Here is a 16,591-nt window from a genome sequence, read left to right as displayed (position 1 = left end):
ACTATTTTCCTTAAAATCTCATAATGCGTCGACAAATTAAAAGCATGGGGCACAGATATATTAACTTCATACCATCCAAACTTTCTCATAAAAAATCCTGTATTAAAACGCATAAAAAAGGACCAATAGTGATTCTTAAAAAGGGCATTAAAACAGTAAACGAACAGATGGATTAAAAGAAACCTATTAAAATCTGGAAAATCTTTACCACCTTTTACTTTTGATTTCATCACGATTTCTCTTTTCAGCTTTTCCATTTTTGAGTTCCAAAAGAAGGTAAAACAGGTTTTGGTTATCTTTTTTAAAACATTAACAGGCGGGGGGAAAACCATGCTAAGATACAATAAAAGAGGTAAAATCACCATCTTTAAAACCAATACTTTACCCTCCATTGTAAGTCTCCTCATGTTCCACATACATATTTTCGTATTTACTTTCTGTGTAACTGTTTCCCAACTATTATAACCATCATTATTTTCAGTGAATGATATACCTAAAATGGAAATGGATTCGGAGACATTAATTGGTACATCACGTAAAATCATCCCCCCAACACTTAAAATGTTACACTTATTAAAATTGATTTTAAAACCAGAAGCTAGACAAAAGGATTGCACTTGATGGAGAGTGGCCGTAAGTGATGGTGCATCTGTACACAAGACCGCCACGTCATCCATGTAGCCTACAACCTTGGCCTCCAAACCACCGCTTCCAGGCAGAGGGACACCGCATATCTGTTTATTTTGGCGTATTGCACATAACATTGGTTCCAGTGCACAGATAAACAGTATTGGGGACAGAGGGCATCCCTGTTTCACCCCTGACCGTAAAAATACCTCTTGTGTCTTAAAACCATTCACTAAAATCTTACTTGTACAATCCTTGTAAAATGCTTTAAGCGATAGTAAAAACCCTTCTGGTATGCCCATTTTCTCTAAAACTTTAAAAAGATAAAAGTGTGAGACACGGTCAAATGCTTTTTCAAAATCAATAGATAAAATCGCCATTTTCCCCTTTCTGTCTTTCACATCCTCAATACAGTCTTTCACTAAATTCAGATTGTCCCATATACTGCGCCCCGGCACCCCACACACTTGATTAGAATGAATAACTTTGCTGATGACTTCTTTTAGACGATTTGCACAAATTTTAGCCATTATTTTATAGTCACAATTTAAAAGTGTTATTGGTCTCCAGTTTTCTAATTTTGATTTATCGCCTTTTTTGTATAGGAGGGAGACTTCACCTTTCTTCCAGGAATTTAATAAAACCTTATTATTAAAAACCTCAGTAAACAAATAAAACAAATCATCTTTTAAAATATCATAAAAACATACATAAAATTCTATTGGGATGCCATCAGGACCAGGGACCTTTCCAGTTTTAAAACTTTTAATAGTTTTTAACACTTCTTGTTCCGTTAAAACTTGGGATAAAAACTCTTGGGATGCGGGATCTAAAACAGCTGTTAGTCCTTGCAGCGAATCATCCATTAATTTATTATCTATATTTTTTCCATTAAAAAGATTAGAAAAAAAACCCTCAACTTTACCCAGCATATTTTTTATATTATTCTCACCATCTATATGGTCAATTATCACTTTTTCTTTTTTATTTTTCCTAAAAAAATATCTGGAACACTTTTCATTTTCTTCTATATGTTGTACTCTAGAACGAAAAATTATCTCTTTTCCTTTTTGTTCTAGCCATTTTGAAATCTCTTCTTTTAAGTTTGAAATATCAACTTGTACATCTATCCCATTGTCTCTGAGCTTAAATAATGTTTGTAGGCGGGTATTTAAAATTCTATATTCTTCATATTTTTCTTTGGCTCTACATATACTCTTTTTAATAAAAAAGTCTTTTATTTTTACTTTCATTCTATCCCACCATACACTCATAGTCTCATTTGTTTTTTTCCCTTTTCTACATTTCCTATAAAACTCAATAAAATCTGATAAAATCTGCGGGTCGGTTAAAAGGGATACGTTCATTTTCCAGCTTTTCTTACCACATTTTTTGTTGTCATTTACTTTTATGGTAAAGGATAAAAGTTTATGGTCTGAAAATATATTAGTTAAAACTTCACATTTGGCAGGTATTGTTTTATCTGAACCAAAAATAAAATCAATCCTAGAGCTACAATTAGCATTGCTCCAAGTGAAACCGGCGTCCTCTGGGCTATCACTATGACACTCTTTATATATGTCTATCAATTTAGCATCTTTGACTATATCATGTAGCATACCTGAGGTTTTATCGTAGTTCCTGCTTACAGAGCTGGAGCGCCGGTTTTCACCTTTTAAAACACAATTAAAATCCCCTGCTAAGATAAAAGGTTCAGAGTTATTAATAAATAATGGTAAAAGATCAAGCATTTCGGCTCTTTCATTTTTCTCTGTTGATCCATAAAAATTTAAAAACTGCCATCTAATACCATCAATAAAAGCTTTCACTAATAAAATACGACCTGGTAAAATTTCCTGAATAAAATCAATTAAAACGTTCCCTTTAAAAAGTATGGCTACACCCGCTGATCCTGCAGCATTCGATCCGGACCAGACAGATGGCCCACACTTCCACTCATCTTTATATTTTTGATATGACATTTCATGTGGGATATTACATTCTTGCAGAAAAAATACAGATGCAGTAAAACACGTAAAAAAATTAAAAAGAGCAGTTCTTCTCGTGTTAGATTTTATGCCTCTCACGTTGAGGGAAATACCTTTGAGTTCAGCCATCATTAGAAAATGTAGAAATTTTACTTAGGTAACTAAGAGCAACGGATTTACCTGTCCGATGAACCTGATCAGACCACTGGGCTTGCGCCTCCCTCCTCATCTGATAGTATCGTCACGAGAGGGTCCGTGGAGGAGGAAAGATTACCACATTTATATAAACCCGACGCTACACTGGCATAGCTCGGAGGGCTGGCTGGCAGAACCCGCTGGGTCTCCATTGGCTGGCCATGCAGTTCCTCATCAGGTGGGTCCCCGAGGGGTTCCGCCGCCCCTGTTTGACCTGTAGAAGGTCGTCCTATAGGAGGAGGTTGCGCACAAGGCAGAGCCTCTGACTCTTCAGAGGCAGCAAGATCCCGGTCCCCACCTGTAGCAGCGGAGACCGAAACCCCTGAGGGTCCAGCGTCCACGTCCCCTTCAGGAGAAGTGTCCATCTGTTCACCTCCTGCTGCCTCCTCCGAACCACCCTTTTTCTTTTTCTTAGGACCCACCTTTATCCACTCAGCGCCCTCAGCACTAGGAGACCCAGACTGGGCATGGGCTTCTGTGTCGGCCTTTTGCCGGTCCCTTTTGACCTTACCAGTAGTGCCCTTCTGCTCCTTCTCAGCCCTCCTTTTGGACTCCCGCAGGTCCTGCAGCCAGGTTTTGGGATTTGGTATTTTACCTGTCATAGACTCTGGAGACACTTCACTATTTTGTACGCCCTTATTGTCTCCAGAGGCTCCAGGTTGTTGTTCCTCCTCCTGAGGGGTGGTCTGATCTTTTGGTCCTTGGTCGGACGTCTTGGACTTCCCATTTTGCTCATCTTCCCGAAATCTGTGAGGGCAAGAAAAATAAAAGTGACCTGGAGTCTGGCAAAAACTGCATTTCTTTTCCTTAGGGCATTCTTTTGTCTCATGTTCTTCACTAGCACAATTTCTACATGATACATGACAGTTTTCTTTTGAATGACCATAGCGCCCACAATTTCTGCAATATACTGGCATCCCAGAAAAGAAGAAATCCCCATTTGTTTGCCCAATTTTGAAACGGGCAGGGGGGAGCCGTATACCACCTGGTGTATTTGGATCTCTTGTACACTTCACAAGGAATTTCCACTTAGATGTCCATATGTTATATTCGTTTAATATCTTCCCAATACATTTAACACTTTTAAAATAAATTGCTAGAAATGACATTACTTCTGGAGCAGAAACAAAGGGAGAAAATATTTTTACAATAACCAGTCTTACCTCATCCAGGACGTGCTCAACAATTTGTATCCCTTTCAAAACAGGACTATTTTCAACTTTTTTTAACTTTTCTAGTACATCTCTAAAAATACCTTCTCCGGTGAATGTGATGTCATAGTCACCTCTTCTGGGATAATCCTGGATGGAGAGAATTTCATTCCTTTGTACGCCAAGAAGGTTCCTGAGCACGTCCTGGACTACATACCCTAATTTCCTCATATCCGAGCCACCCGCTGTGAAGTGAACTCGGATAGAGTTTTTTAGCCTCGCATAAAGAGGCACGAGGTTAGGGTCAACCTCCATGGAAAAACGCAACAAGGTTGCAAATTGCAGCCGCTTGCAATCTGCGCTCCCAGTGTTCTTGCAGCGAAAAACACCTGGAAGCTGGGGGATCGCAACTCGTTACCCTGGGACTAAGCCCTCTCCCTAATAGCAGCAAGCAGGTTAAGTCCACAAAAGTGGACGATCCTGCCAGGCCAAGGAGAGGGGTACCCGAGTGCCCTTCAACCACAATCTCCTGCAATAAAGCACTTGATCGTAGCCAAAAGGCCGAGAAGCGATAACCAGAATTGGTTTCCGACTACGGTGCCACCCAAGGATTCTGAAAAGTCCATTTGTGGAGATGGCCACCTGGACTCCCGTTAAGAAGACATGCTGTCAACCTCTAGATCCCTCACATGCCTGCACTTTTCGGCTTGCTGCTGCTGCAATCCACGCGTTTTAGATCTGCATAACTCCACCTCTTTTAGCACAGTACCCTCAACCCCCGGCTGTTCCCACCCGCCTCAACACCGTTGGAAGGGAGGAGAACCAATTAAGGCGGGGGGGGGGTGGAACGAGCAGCTGTCTACCCTTAGCAGGAGGGTTGCTGATTAATTACCTCTCCTGCTGCTGCTGCTGCTGCTGGCTGTCCAGCAGCAGACTGAAGGTGGCTGCTGCTGTGCGCAGGTATATAAAGGCTCAGAGCCTATTATGACACGCGCAGCCAGCGTTCCATTGCCACATTCCGTCTACTGCAGGCGGGATACCTGGATGGCTGAATGTCACTGAGAAGCTCACAGAGACCGCCATAAGCAACAGTTTAAAAGAATGCCACAGACTAATCAACCAAACTTTTTGGGTTGGTTTCTCTTTTATAGTCTGCAGGCATTAAATGAAAGAAGTCAGTGTTCCAGCAGAGGGAGACAACGTTTCAGAAAAGGCATTGTAGCAAACCAAAAAAGAAATTTTAAGCGCAGCAGAGTAACCAGCTCACATACCTGTTAGCTCAGGTGAGTTTAAAAGGCTGCTGTTGATAACAAGGGCATTTGCTAAATAGATGGTGTGTGTGCAACAATATACTGAAAGGTCAATTATATTGTGCAGCTTATCTCACCACCTGTAGATATTTAGGTGAAAGCTCCAAAATGCTTGCCTAATATGTCTGTTTATTCAAAAGGAAGTATAGAGGGAGAGCTAGATAGATAGCATTGCATTACATTACATGGCAATGCAATGCACAGTTGCTGAAGTTGAACCAAAATGAGCTTGTCATCTGGCTTCTGCAACTTTTAACATGAAAAATCCAATGAGGAGAAGAAAAGCAAAGCCAAAGAGTCCATCCCAAAATCCGACAAACAAGCCAAATGAACAAAAAGCATTGAATTCAATTCTTTCTGATTTTAGAAACTGCATTAAAGAAGGGGTGCACCGGTCCTGGAGATACTGCAATACCAGGTCAATGCGTGGAGTGGACAGAGCAAGCTCTTTTTCCATCTCCCTGTTCTAAAAATCCATTTAATATATGGTCCCCAGATAGGGGACGTATCAGATATTAAACTGATAAGAACAGATTTTTTTATCGAAAGCCCGAATTCGTGTACAAAACCCGAGTGCGCTTAAAAAAGTGACAAGTGCCACAAAAAAAGTGCACTAGGATGCTGGTCTTCTTGAAACCCTCTCCAAAAGGAGAAGGGTCCCCCAAACCATTCCCCGTCCCTCCGAGCCAAAAGGCCACAGCGAGGAACAGGTCCAAAAAGCCACCTCCAGCCGAAGCCAGAGGCGACCCAATCTTACCCCCAGCACCTGCCCGAGTTCTCACCCGAGCAAGGCACTGGGAGCCAAAGACTGTGCTCCCCTCCCGGAAGAGGGGAGCCAACAACGCTCTCCTCCCGAAAGAGGAGAGCCAGGGGGGTTCAGGGGGGAGCGGAACCTGATGGCCACACACTCCCCCCCTAGACCTGCCAAGAGAGGAACCCGTAAGGGAACCGCATCCCGACAAAATCTTAGTAGGACGTGACACACGTGAATAAGTGGACACACAGTGACAAAGAAATTAAATAAATAGTGAAGGTTTCACAGTATAATACTGCCCGGACCTTCGACCGGGAATTGAAAAATTCCCCATCCTAAGGCCAGAAGGCCCGGAATAAGGGTGTGTGCGAAGAAAGAAAATTTGAAGTGCTTGTGCAAATGTGCCATAAACTCAAGTGGGGTTCCCAATCCCAGTGAGTTAAGGCACCCCAGGGTCACCACTCCTGGGGCACTTCACACTTCGGGCTTTCGATCTTCCCCGGCCCAATGGCGTCGATCCTGGGGGGCCATGCTTTCCACCAGATGACCATATTAGCCACCTGGCGTACTAACAAGCGCCTAAACCCCAGTGTGCATAATGTATCAATCTACTAGGGCGGCCAACATCCAAAACCGCCTTTTCGAAAGATACTACACTTGATCTTAGCCAAAAGGCCGAGAAGCGATAACCAGAATTGGTTTCCGACTACGGTGCCACCCAAGGATTCTGAAAAGTCCATTTGTGGAGATGGCCACCTGGACTCCCGTTAAGAAGACATGCTGTCAACCTCTAGATCCCTCACATGCCTGCACTTTTCGGCTTGCTGCTGCTGCAATCCACGCGTTTTAGATCTGCATAACTCCACCTCTTTTAGCACAGTACCCTCAAGCCCCGGCTGTTCCCACCCGCCTCAACACCGTTGGAAGGGAGGAGAACCAATTAAGGCGGGGGGGGGGGTGGAACGAGAAGCTGTCTACCCTTAGCAGGAGGGTTGCTGATTAATTACCTCTCCTGCTGCTGCTGCTGCTGCTGGCTGTCCAGCAGCAGACTGAAGGTGGCTGCTGCGGTGCGCAGGTATATAAAGGCTCAGAGCCTATTATGACACGCGCAGCCAGCGTTCCATTGCCACATTCCGTCTACTGCAGGCGGGATACCTGGATGGCTGAATGTCACTGAGAAGCTCACAGAGACCGCCATAAGCAACAGTTTAAAAGAATGCCACAGACTAATCAACCAAACTTTTTGGGTTGGTTTCTCTTTTATAGTCTGCAGGCATTAAATGAAAGAAGTCAGTGTTCCAGCGGAGGGAGACAACGTTTCAGAAAAGGCATTGTAGCAAACCAAAAAAGAAATTTTAAGCGCAGCAGAGTAACCAGCTCACATACCTGTTAGCTCAGGTGAGTTTAAAAGGCTGCTGTTGATAACAAGGGCATTTGCTAAATAGATGGTGTGTGTGCAACAATATACTGAAAGGTCAATTATATTGTGCAGCTTATCTCACCACCTGTAGTTATTTAGGTGAAAGCTCCAAAATGCTTGCCTAATATGTCTGTTTATCCAAAAGGAAGTATAGAGGGAGAGCTAGATAGATAGCATTGCATTACATTACATGGCAATGCAATGCACAGTTGCTGAAGTTGAACCAAAATGAGCTTGTCATCTGGCTTCTGCAACTTTTAACATGAAAAATCCAATGAGGAGAAGAAAAGCAAAGCCAAAGAGTCCATCCCAAAATCCGACAAACAAGCCAAATGAACAAAAAGCATTGAATTCAATTCTTTCTGATTTTAGAAACTGCATTAAAGAAGGGGTGCACCGGTCCTGGAGATACTGCAATACCAGGTCAATGCGTGGAGTGGACAGAGCAAGCTCTTTTTCCATCTCCCTGTTCTAAAAATCCATTTAATATATGGTCCCCAGATAGGGGACGTATCAGATATTAAACTGATAAGAACAGATACTACACTTGATCTTAGCCAAAAGGCCGAGAAGCGATAACCAGAATTGGTTTCCGACTACGGTGCCACCCAAGGATTCTGAAAAGTCCATTTGTGGAGATGGCCACCTGGACTCCCGTTAAGAAGACATGCTGTCAACCTCTAGATCCCTCACATGCCTGCACTTTTCGGCTTGCTGCTGCTGCAATCCACGCGTTTTAGATCTGCATAACTCCACCTCTTTTAGCACAGTACCCTCAACCCCTGGCTGTTCCCACTCGCCTCAACACCGTTGGAAGGGAGGAGAACCAATTAAGGCGGGGGGGGGGTGGAACGAGCAGCTGTCTACCCTTAGCAGGAGGGTTGCTGATTAATTACCTCTCCTGCTGCTGCTGCTGCTGCTGGCTGTCCAGCAGCAGACTGAAGGTGGCTGCTGCTGTGCGCAGGTATATAAAGGCTCAGAGCCTATTATGACACGCGCAGCCAGCGTTCCATTGCCACATTCCGTCTACTGCAGGCGGGATACCTGGATGGCTGAATGTCACTGAGAAGCTCACAGAGACCGCCATAAGCAACAGTTTAAAAGAATGCCACAGACTAATCAACCAAACTTTTTGGGTTGGTTTCTCTTTTATAGTCTGCAGGCATTAAATGAAAGAAGTCAGTGTTCCAGCAGAGGGAGACAACGTTTCAGAAAAGGCATTGTAGCAAACCAAAAAAGAAATTTTAAGCGCAGCAGAGTAACCAGCTCACATACCTTTTAGCTCAGGTGAGTTTAAAAGGCTGCTGTTGATAACAAGGGCATTTGCTAAATAGATGGTGTGTGTGCAACAATATACTGAAAGGTCAATTATATTGTGCAGCTTATCTCACCACCTGTAGTTATTTAGGTGAAAGCTCCAAAATGCTTGCCTAATATGTCTGTTTATCCAAAAGGAAGTATAGAGGGAGAGCTAGATAGATAGCATTGCATTACATTACATGGCAATGCAATGCACAGTTGCTGAAGTTGAACCAAAATGAGCTTGTCATCTGGCTTCTGCAACTTTTAACATGAAAAATCCAATGAGGAGAAGAAAAGCAAAGCCAAAGAGTCCATCCCAAAATCCGACAAACAAGCCAAATGAACAAAAAGCATTGAATTCAATTCTTTCTGATTTTAGAAACTGCATTAAAGAAGGGGTGCACCGGTCCTGGAGATACTGCAATACCAGGTCAATGCGTGGAGTGGACAGAGCAAGCTCTTTTTCCATCTCCCTGTTCTAAAAATCCATTTAATATATGGTCCCCAGATAGGGGACGTATCAGATATTAAACTGATAAGAACAGATACTACACTTGATCTTAGCCAAAAGGCCGAGAAGCGATAACCAGAATTGGTTTCCGACTACGGTGCCACCCAAGGATTCTGAAAAGTCCATTTGTGGAGATGGCCACCTGGACTCCCGTTAAGAAGACATGCTGTCAACCTCTAGATCCCTCACATGCCTGCACTTTTCGGCTTGCTGCTGCTGCAATCCACGCATTTTAGATCTGCATAACTCCACCTCTTTTAGCACAGTACCCTCAACCCCCGGCTGTTCCCACCCGCCTCAACACCGTTGGAAGGGAGGAGAACCAATTAAGGCGGGGGGGGGGGTGGAACGAGCAGCTGTCTACCCTTAGCAGGAGGGTTGCTGATTAATTACCTCTCCTGCTGCTGCTGCTGCTGCTGGCTGTCCAGCAGCAGACTGAAGGTGGCTGCTGCTGTGCGCAGGTATATAAAGGCTCAGAGCCTATTATGACACGCGCAGCCAGCGTTCCATTGCCACATTCCGTCTACTGCAGGCGGGATACCTGGATGGCTGAATGTCACTGAGAAGCTCACAGAGACCGCCATAAGCAACAGTTTAAAAGAATGCCACAGACTAATCAACCAAACTTTTTGGGTTGGTTTCTCTTTTATAGTCTGCAGGCATTAAATGAAAGAAGTCAGTGTTCCAGCAGAGAGAGACAACGTTTCAGAAAAGGCATTGTAGCAAACCAAAAAAGAAATTTTAAGCGCAGCAGAGTAACCAGCTCACATACCTGTTAGCTCAGGTGAGTTTAAAAGGCTGCTGTTTATAACAAGGGCATTTGCTAAATAGATGGTGTGTGTGCAACAATATACTGAAAGGTCAATTATATTGTGCAGCTTATCTCACCACCTGTAGTTATTTAGGTGAAAGCTCCAAAATGCTTGCCTAATATGTCTGTTTATCCAAAAGGAAGTATAGAGGGAGAGCTAGATAGATAGCATTGCATTACATTACATGGCAATGCAATGCACAGTTGCTGAAGTTGAACCAAAATGAGCTTGTCATCTGGCTTCTGCAACTTTTAACATGAAAAATCCAATGAGGAGAAGAAAAGCAAAGCCAAAGAGTCCATCCCAAAATCCGACAAACAAGCCAAATGAACAAAAAGCATTGAATTCAATTCTTTCTGATTTTAGAAACTGCATTAAAGAAGGGGTGCACCGGTCCTGGAGATACTGCAATACCAGGTCAATGCGTGGAGTGGACAGAGCAAGCTCTTTTTCCATCTCCCTGTTCTAAAAATCCATTTAATATATGGTCCCCAGATAGGGGACGTATCAGATATTAAACTGATAAGAACAGATACTACACTTGATCTTAGCCAAAAGGCCGAGAAGCGATAACCAGAATTGGTTTCCGACTACGGTGCCACCCAAGGATTCTGAAAAGTCCATTTGTGGAGATGGCCACCTGGACTCCCGTTAAGAAGACATGCTGTCAACCTCTAGATCCCTCACATGCCTGCACTTTTCGGCTTGCTGCTGCTGCAATCCACGCGTTTTAGATCTGCATAACTCCACCTCTTTTAGCACAGTACCCTCAACCCCCGGCTGTTAACACCCGCCTCAACACCGTTGGAAGGGAGGAGAACCAATTAAGGCGGGGGGGGGGTGGAACGAGCAGCTGTCTACCCTTAGCAGGAGGGTTGCTGATTAATTACCTCTCCTGCTGCTGCTGCTGCTGCTGCTGGCTGTCCAGCAGCAGACTGAAGGTGGCTGCTGCTGTGCGCAGGTATATAAAGGCTCAGAGCCTATTATGACACGCGCAGCCAGCGTTCCATTGCCACATTCCGTCTACTGCAGGCGGGATACCTGGATGGCTGAATGTCACTGAGAAGCTCACAGAGACCGCCATAAGCAACAGTTTAAAAGAATGCCACAGACTAATCAACCAAACTTTTTGGGTTGGTTTCTCTTTTATAGTCTGCAGGCATTAAATGAAAGAAGTCAGTGTTCCAGCAGAGGGAGACAACGTTTCAGAAAAGGCATTGTAGCAAACCAAAAAAGAAATTTTAAGCGCAGCAGAGTAACCAGCTCACATACCTGTTAGCTCAGGTGAGTTTAAAAGGCTGCTGTTGATAACAAGGGCATTTGCTAAATAGATGGTGTGTGTGCAACAATATACTGAAAGGTCAATTATATTGTGCAGCTTATCTCACCACCTGTAGTTATTTAGGTGAAAGCTCCAAAATGCTTGCCTAATATGTCTGTTTATCCAAAAGGAAGTATAGAGGGAGAGCTAGATAGATAGCATTGCATTACATTACATGGCAATGCAATGCACAGTTGCTGAAGTTGAACCAAAATGAGCTTGTCATCTGGCTTCTGCAACTTTTAACATGAAAAATCCAATGAGGAGAAGAAAAGCAAAGCCAAAGAGTCCATCCCAAAATCCGACAAACAAGCCAAATGAACAAAAAGCATTGAATTCAATTCTTTCTGATTTTAGAAACCGCATTAAAGAAGGGGTGCACCGGTCCTGGAGATACTGCAATACCAGGTCAATGCGTGGAGTGGACAGAGCAAGCTCTTTTTCCATCTCCCTGTTCTAAAAATCCATTTAATATATGGTCCCCAGATAGGGGACGTATCAGATATTAAACTGATAAGAACAGATACTACACTTGATCTTAGCCAAAAGGCCGAGAAGCGATAACCAGAATTGGTTTCCGACTACGGTGCCACCCAAGGATTCTGAAAAGTCCATTTGTGGAGATGGCCACCTGGACTCCCGTTAAGAAGACATGCTGTCAACCTCTAGATCCCTCACATGCCTGCACTTTTCGGCTTGCTGCTGCTGCAATCCACGCGTTTTAGATCTGCATAACTCCACCTCTTTTAGCACAGTACCCTCAACCCCCGGCTGTTAACACCTGCCTCAACACCGTTGGAAGGGAGGAGAACCAATTAAGGCGGGGGGGGGGTGGAACGAGCAGCTGTCTACCCTTAGCAGGAGGGTTGCTGATTAATTACCTCTCCTGCTGCTGCTGCTGCTGCTGGCTGTCCAGCAGCAGACTGAAGGTGGCTGCTGCTGTGCGCAGGTATATAAAGGCTCAGAGCCTATTATGACACGCGCAGCCAGCGTTCCATTGCCACATTCCGTCTACTGCAGGCGGGATACCTGGATGGCTGAATGTCACTGAGAAGCTCACAGAGACCGCCATAAGCAACAGTTTAAAAGAATTCCACAGACTAATCAACCAAACTTTTTGGGTTGGTTTCTCTTTTATAGTCTGCAGGCATTAAATGAAAGAAGTCAGTGTTCCAGCAGAGGGAGACAACGTTTCAGAAAAGGCATTGTAGCAAACCAAAAAAGAAATTTTAAGCGCAGCAGAGTAACCAGCTCACATACCTGTTAGCTCAGGTGAGTTTAAAAGGCTGCTGTTGATAACAAGGGCATTTGCTAAATAGATGGTGTGTGTGCAACAATATACTGAAAGGTCAATTATATTGTGCAGCTTATCTCACCACCTGTAGTTATTTAGGTGAAAGCTCCAAAATGCTTGCCTAATATGTCTGTTTATCCAAAAGGAAGTATAGAGGGAGAGCTAGATAGATAGCATTGCATTACATTACATGGCAATGCAATGCACAGTTGCTGAAGTTGAACCAAAATGAGCTTGTCATCTGGCTTCTGCAACTTTTAACATGAAAAATCCAATGAGGAGAAGAAAAGCAAAGCCAAAGAGTCCATCCCAAAATCCGACAAACAAGCCAAATGAACAAAAAGCATTGAATTCAATTCTTTCTGATTTTAGAAACTGCATTAAAGAAGGGGTGCACCGGTCCTGGAGATACTGCAATACCAGGTCAATGTGTGGAGTGGACAGAGCAAGCTCTTTTTCCATCTCCCTGTTCTAAAAATCCATTTAATATATGGTCCCCAGATAGGGGACGTATCAGATATTAAACTGATAAGAACAGATACTACACTTGATCTTAGCCAAAAGGCCGAGAAGCGATAACCAGAATTGGTTTCCGACTACGGTGCCACCCAAGGATTCTGAAAAGTCCATTTGTGGAGATGGCCACCTGGACTCCCGTTAAGAAGACATGCTGTCAACCTCTAGATCCCTCACATGCCTGCACTTTTCGGCTTGCTGCTGCTGCAATCCACGCGTTTTAGATCTGCATAACTCCACCTCTTTTAGCACAGTACCCTCAACCCCCGGCTGTTCCCACCCGCCTCAACACCGTTGGAAGGGAGGAGAACCAATTAAGGCGGGGGGGGGGTGGAACGAGCAGCTGTCTACCCTTAGCAGGAGGGTTGCTGATTAATTACCTCTCCTGCTGCTGCTGCTGGCTGTCCAGCAGCAGACTGAAGGTGGCTGCTGCTGTGCGCAGGTATATAAAGGCTCAGAGCCTATTATGACACGCGCAGCCAGCGTTCCATTGCCACATTCCGTCTACTGCAGGCGGGATACCTGGATGGCTGAATGTCACTGAGAAGCTCACAGAGACCGCCATAAGCAACAGTTTAAAAGAATGCCACAGACTAATCAACCAAACTTTTTGGGTTGGTTTCTCTTTTATAGTCTGCAGGCATTAAATGAAAGAAGTCAGTGTTCCAGCAGAGGGAGACAACGTTTCAGAAAAGGCATTGTAGCAAACCAAAAAAGAAATTTTAAGCGCAGCAGAGTAACCAGCTCACATACCTGTTAGCTCAGGTGAGTTTAAAAGGCTGCTGTTGATAACAAGGGCATTTGCTAAATAGATGGTGTGTGTGCAACAATATACTGAAAGGTCAATTATATTGTGCAGCTTATCTCACCACCTGTAGTTATTTAGGTGAAAGCTCCAAAATGCTTGCCTAATATGTCTGTTTATCCAAAAGGAAGTATAGAGGGAGAGCTAGATAGATAGCATTGCATTACATTACATGGCAATGCAATGCACAGTTGCTGAAGTTGAACCAAAATGAGCTTGTCATCTGGCTTCTGCAACTTTTAACATGAAAAATCCAATGAGGAGAAGAAAAGCAAAGCCAAAGAGTCCATCCCAAAATCGGACAAACAAGCCAAATGAACAAAAAGCATTGAATTCAATTCTTTCTGATTTTAGAAACTGCATTAAAGAAGGGGTGCACCGGTCCTGGAGATACTGCAATACCAGGTCAATGCATGGAGTGGACAGAGCAAGCTCTTTTTCCATCTCCCTGTTTTAAAATCCATTTAATATATGGTCCCCAGATAGGGGACGTATCAGATATTAAACTGATAAGAACAGATACTACACTTGATCTTAGCCAAAAGGCCGAGAAGCGATAACCAGAATTGGTTTCCGACTACGGTGCCACCCAAGGATTCTGAAAAGTCCATTTGTGGAGATGGCCACCTGGACTCCCGTTAAGAAGACATGCTGTCAACCTCTAGATCCCTCACATGCCTGCACTTTTCGGCTTGCTGCTGCTGCAATCCACGCGTTTTAGATCTGCATAACTCCACCTCTTTTAGCACAGTACCCTCAACCCCCGGCTGTTCCCACCCGCCTCAACACCGTTGGAAGGGAGGAGAACCAATTAAGGCGGGGGGGGGGGTGGAACGAGCAGCTGTCTACCCTTAGCAGGAGGGTTGCTGATTAATTACCTCTCCTGCTGCTGCTGCTGGCTGTCCAGCAGCAGACTGAAGGTGGCTGCTGCTGTGCGCAGGTATATAAAGGCTCAGAGCCTATTATGACACGCGCAGCCAGCGTTCCATTGCCACATTCCGTCTACTGCAGGCGGGATACCTGGATGGCTGAATGTCACTGAGAAGCTCACAGAGACCGCCATAAGCAACAGTTTAAAAGAATGCCACAGACTAATCAACCAAACTTTTTGGGTTGGTTTCTCTTTTATAGTCTGCAGGCATTAAATGAAAGAAGTCAGTGTTCCAGCAGAGGGAGACAACGTTTCAGAAAAGGCATTGTAGCAAACCAAAAAAGAAATTTTAAGCGCAGCAGAGTAACCAGCTCACATACCTGTTAGCTCAGGTGAGTTTAAAAGGCTGCTGTTGATAACAAGGGCATTTGCTAAATAGATGGTGTGTGTGCAACAATATACTGAAAGGTCAATTATATTGTGCAGCTTATCTCACCACCTGTAGTTATATAGGTGAAAGCTCCAAAATGCTTGCCTAATATGTCTGTTTATCCAAAAGGAAGTATAGAGGGAGAGCTAGATAGATAGCATTGCATTACATTACATGGCAATGCAATGCACAGTTGCTGAAGTTGAACCAAAATGAGCTTGTCATCTGGCTTCTGCAACTTTTAACATGAAAAATCCAATGAGGAGAAGAAAAGCAAAGCCAAAGAGTCCATCCCAAAATCCGACAAACAAGCCAAATGAACAAAAAGCATTGAATTCAATTCTTTCTGATTTTAGAAACTGCATTAAAGAAGGGGTGCACCGGTCCTGGAGATACTGCAATACCAGGTCAATGCGTGGAGTGGACAGAGCAAGCTCTTTTTCCATCTCCCTGTTCTAAAAATCCATTTAATATATGGTCCCCAGATAGGGGACGTATCAGATATTAAACTGATAAGAACAGATACTACACTTGATCTTAGCCAAGAGGCCGAGAAGCGATAACCAGAATTGGTTTCCGACTACGGTGCCACCCAAGGATTCTGAAAAGTCCATTTGTGGAGATGGCCACCTGGACTCCCGTTAAGAAGACATGCTGTCAACCTCTAGATCCCTCACATGCCTGCACTTTTTGGCTTGCTGCTGCTGCAATCCACGCGTTTTAGATCTGCATAACTCCACCTCTTTTAGCACAGTACCCTCAACCCCCGGCTGTTCCCACCCGCCTCAACACCGTTGGAAGGGAGGAGAACCAATTAAGGCGGGGGGGGGGGTGGAACGAGCAGCTGTCTACCCTTAGCAGGAGGGTTGCTGATTAATTACCTCTCCTGCTGCTGCTGCTGCTGCTGGCTGTCCAGCAGCAGACTGAAGGTGGCTGCTGCTGTGCGCAGGTATATAAAGGCTCAGAGCCTATTATGACACGCGCAGCCAGCGTTCCATTGCCACATTCCGTCTACTGCAGGCGGGATACCTGGATGGCTGAATGTCACTGAGAAGCTCACAGAGACCGCCATAAGCAACAGTTTAAAAGAATGCCACAGACTAATCAACCAAACTTTTTGGGTTGGTTTCTCTTTTATAGTCTGCAGGCATTAAATGAAAGAAGTCAGTGTTCCAGCAGAGGGAGACAACGTTTCAGAAAAGGCATTGTAGCAAACCAAAAAAGAAATTTTAAGCGCAGCAGAGAAACCAGCTCACATACCTGTTAGCTCAGGTGAGTTTAAAA

At 44.2% G+C, this 16,591-nt stretch overlaps 7 non-coding genes and 2 pseudogenes across 7 annotated transcripts; all 9 read right to left on the bottom strand.

The window, feature by feature from the left end:
- Nucleotides 1-5,652: 5,652 nt before the first annotated feature.
- Nucleotides 5,653-5,831, bottom strand: LOC141160136 (U2 spliceosomal RNA; annotated as a pseudogene).
- Nucleotides 5,832-6,620: 789 nt separating this feature from the next.
- On the bottom strand, nt 6,621-6,712 carry LOC141160421 (U2 spliceosomal RNA; annotated as a pseudogene).
- Nucleotides 6,713-7,831: 1,119 nt separating this feature from the next.
- Nucleotides 7,832-8,022, bottom strand: LOC141158694 (U2 spliceosomal RNA). Its single transcript, XR_012248720.1, has one exon. It is a non-coding gene; the product is annotated as a U2 spliceosomal RNA (small nuclear RNA).
- Nucleotides 8,023-9,140: 1,118 nt separating this feature from the next.
- Nucleotides 9,141-9,331, bottom strand: LOC141158693 (U2 spliceosomal RNA). Its single transcript, XR_012248719.1, has one exon. It is a non-coding gene; the product is annotated as a U2 spliceosomal RNA (small nuclear RNA).
- Nucleotides 9,332-10,450: 1,119 nt separating this feature from the next.
- Nucleotides 10,451-10,641, bottom strand: LOC141158692 (U2 spliceosomal RNA). The gene has a single exon (XR_012248718.1). It is a non-coding gene; the product is annotated as a U2 spliceosomal RNA (small nuclear RNA).
- A 1,121-nt stretch (nt 10,642-11,762) lies between these two features.
- On the bottom strand, nt 11,763-11,953 carry LOC141158691 (U2 spliceosomal RNA). Its single transcript, XR_012248717.1, has one exon. It is a non-coding gene; the product is annotated as a U2 spliceosomal RNA (small nuclear RNA).
- A 1,118-nt stretch (nt 11,954-13,071) lies between these two features.
- Nucleotides 13,072-13,262, bottom strand: LOC141159739 (U2 spliceosomal RNA). The gene has a single exon (XR_012249738.1). It is a non-coding gene; the product is annotated as a U2 spliceosomal RNA (small nuclear RNA).
- A 1,112-nt stretch (nt 13,263-14,374) lies between these two features.
- On the bottom strand, nt 14,375-14,564 carry LOC141160033 (U2 spliceosomal RNA). The gene has a single exon (XR_012250022.1). It is a non-coding gene; the product is annotated as a U2 spliceosomal RNA (small nuclear RNA).
- A 1,113-nt stretch (nt 14,565-15,677) lies between these two features.
- Nucleotides 15,678-15,868, bottom strand: LOC141159666 (U2 spliceosomal RNA). Its single transcript, XR_012249668.1, has one exon. It is a non-coding gene; the product is annotated as a U2 spliceosomal RNA (small nuclear RNA).
- Nucleotides 15,869-16,591: the final 723 nt, after the last annotated feature.

Source organism: Phyllobates terribilis, unplaced genomic scaffold, assembly GCF_046119375.1.
Source record: "Phyllobates terribilis strain yellow unplaced genomic scaffold, ASM4611937v1 Scaffold_8__6_contigs__length_399053987, whole genome shotgun sequence".
Lineage (NCBI taxonomy): Eukaryota > Metazoa > Chordata > Amphibia > Anura > Dendrobatidae > Phyllobates > Phyllobates terribilis.
Note: the sequence above shows the minus strand (reverse complement) of the source record. Positions and strands in the feature narration are given on the sequence as shown.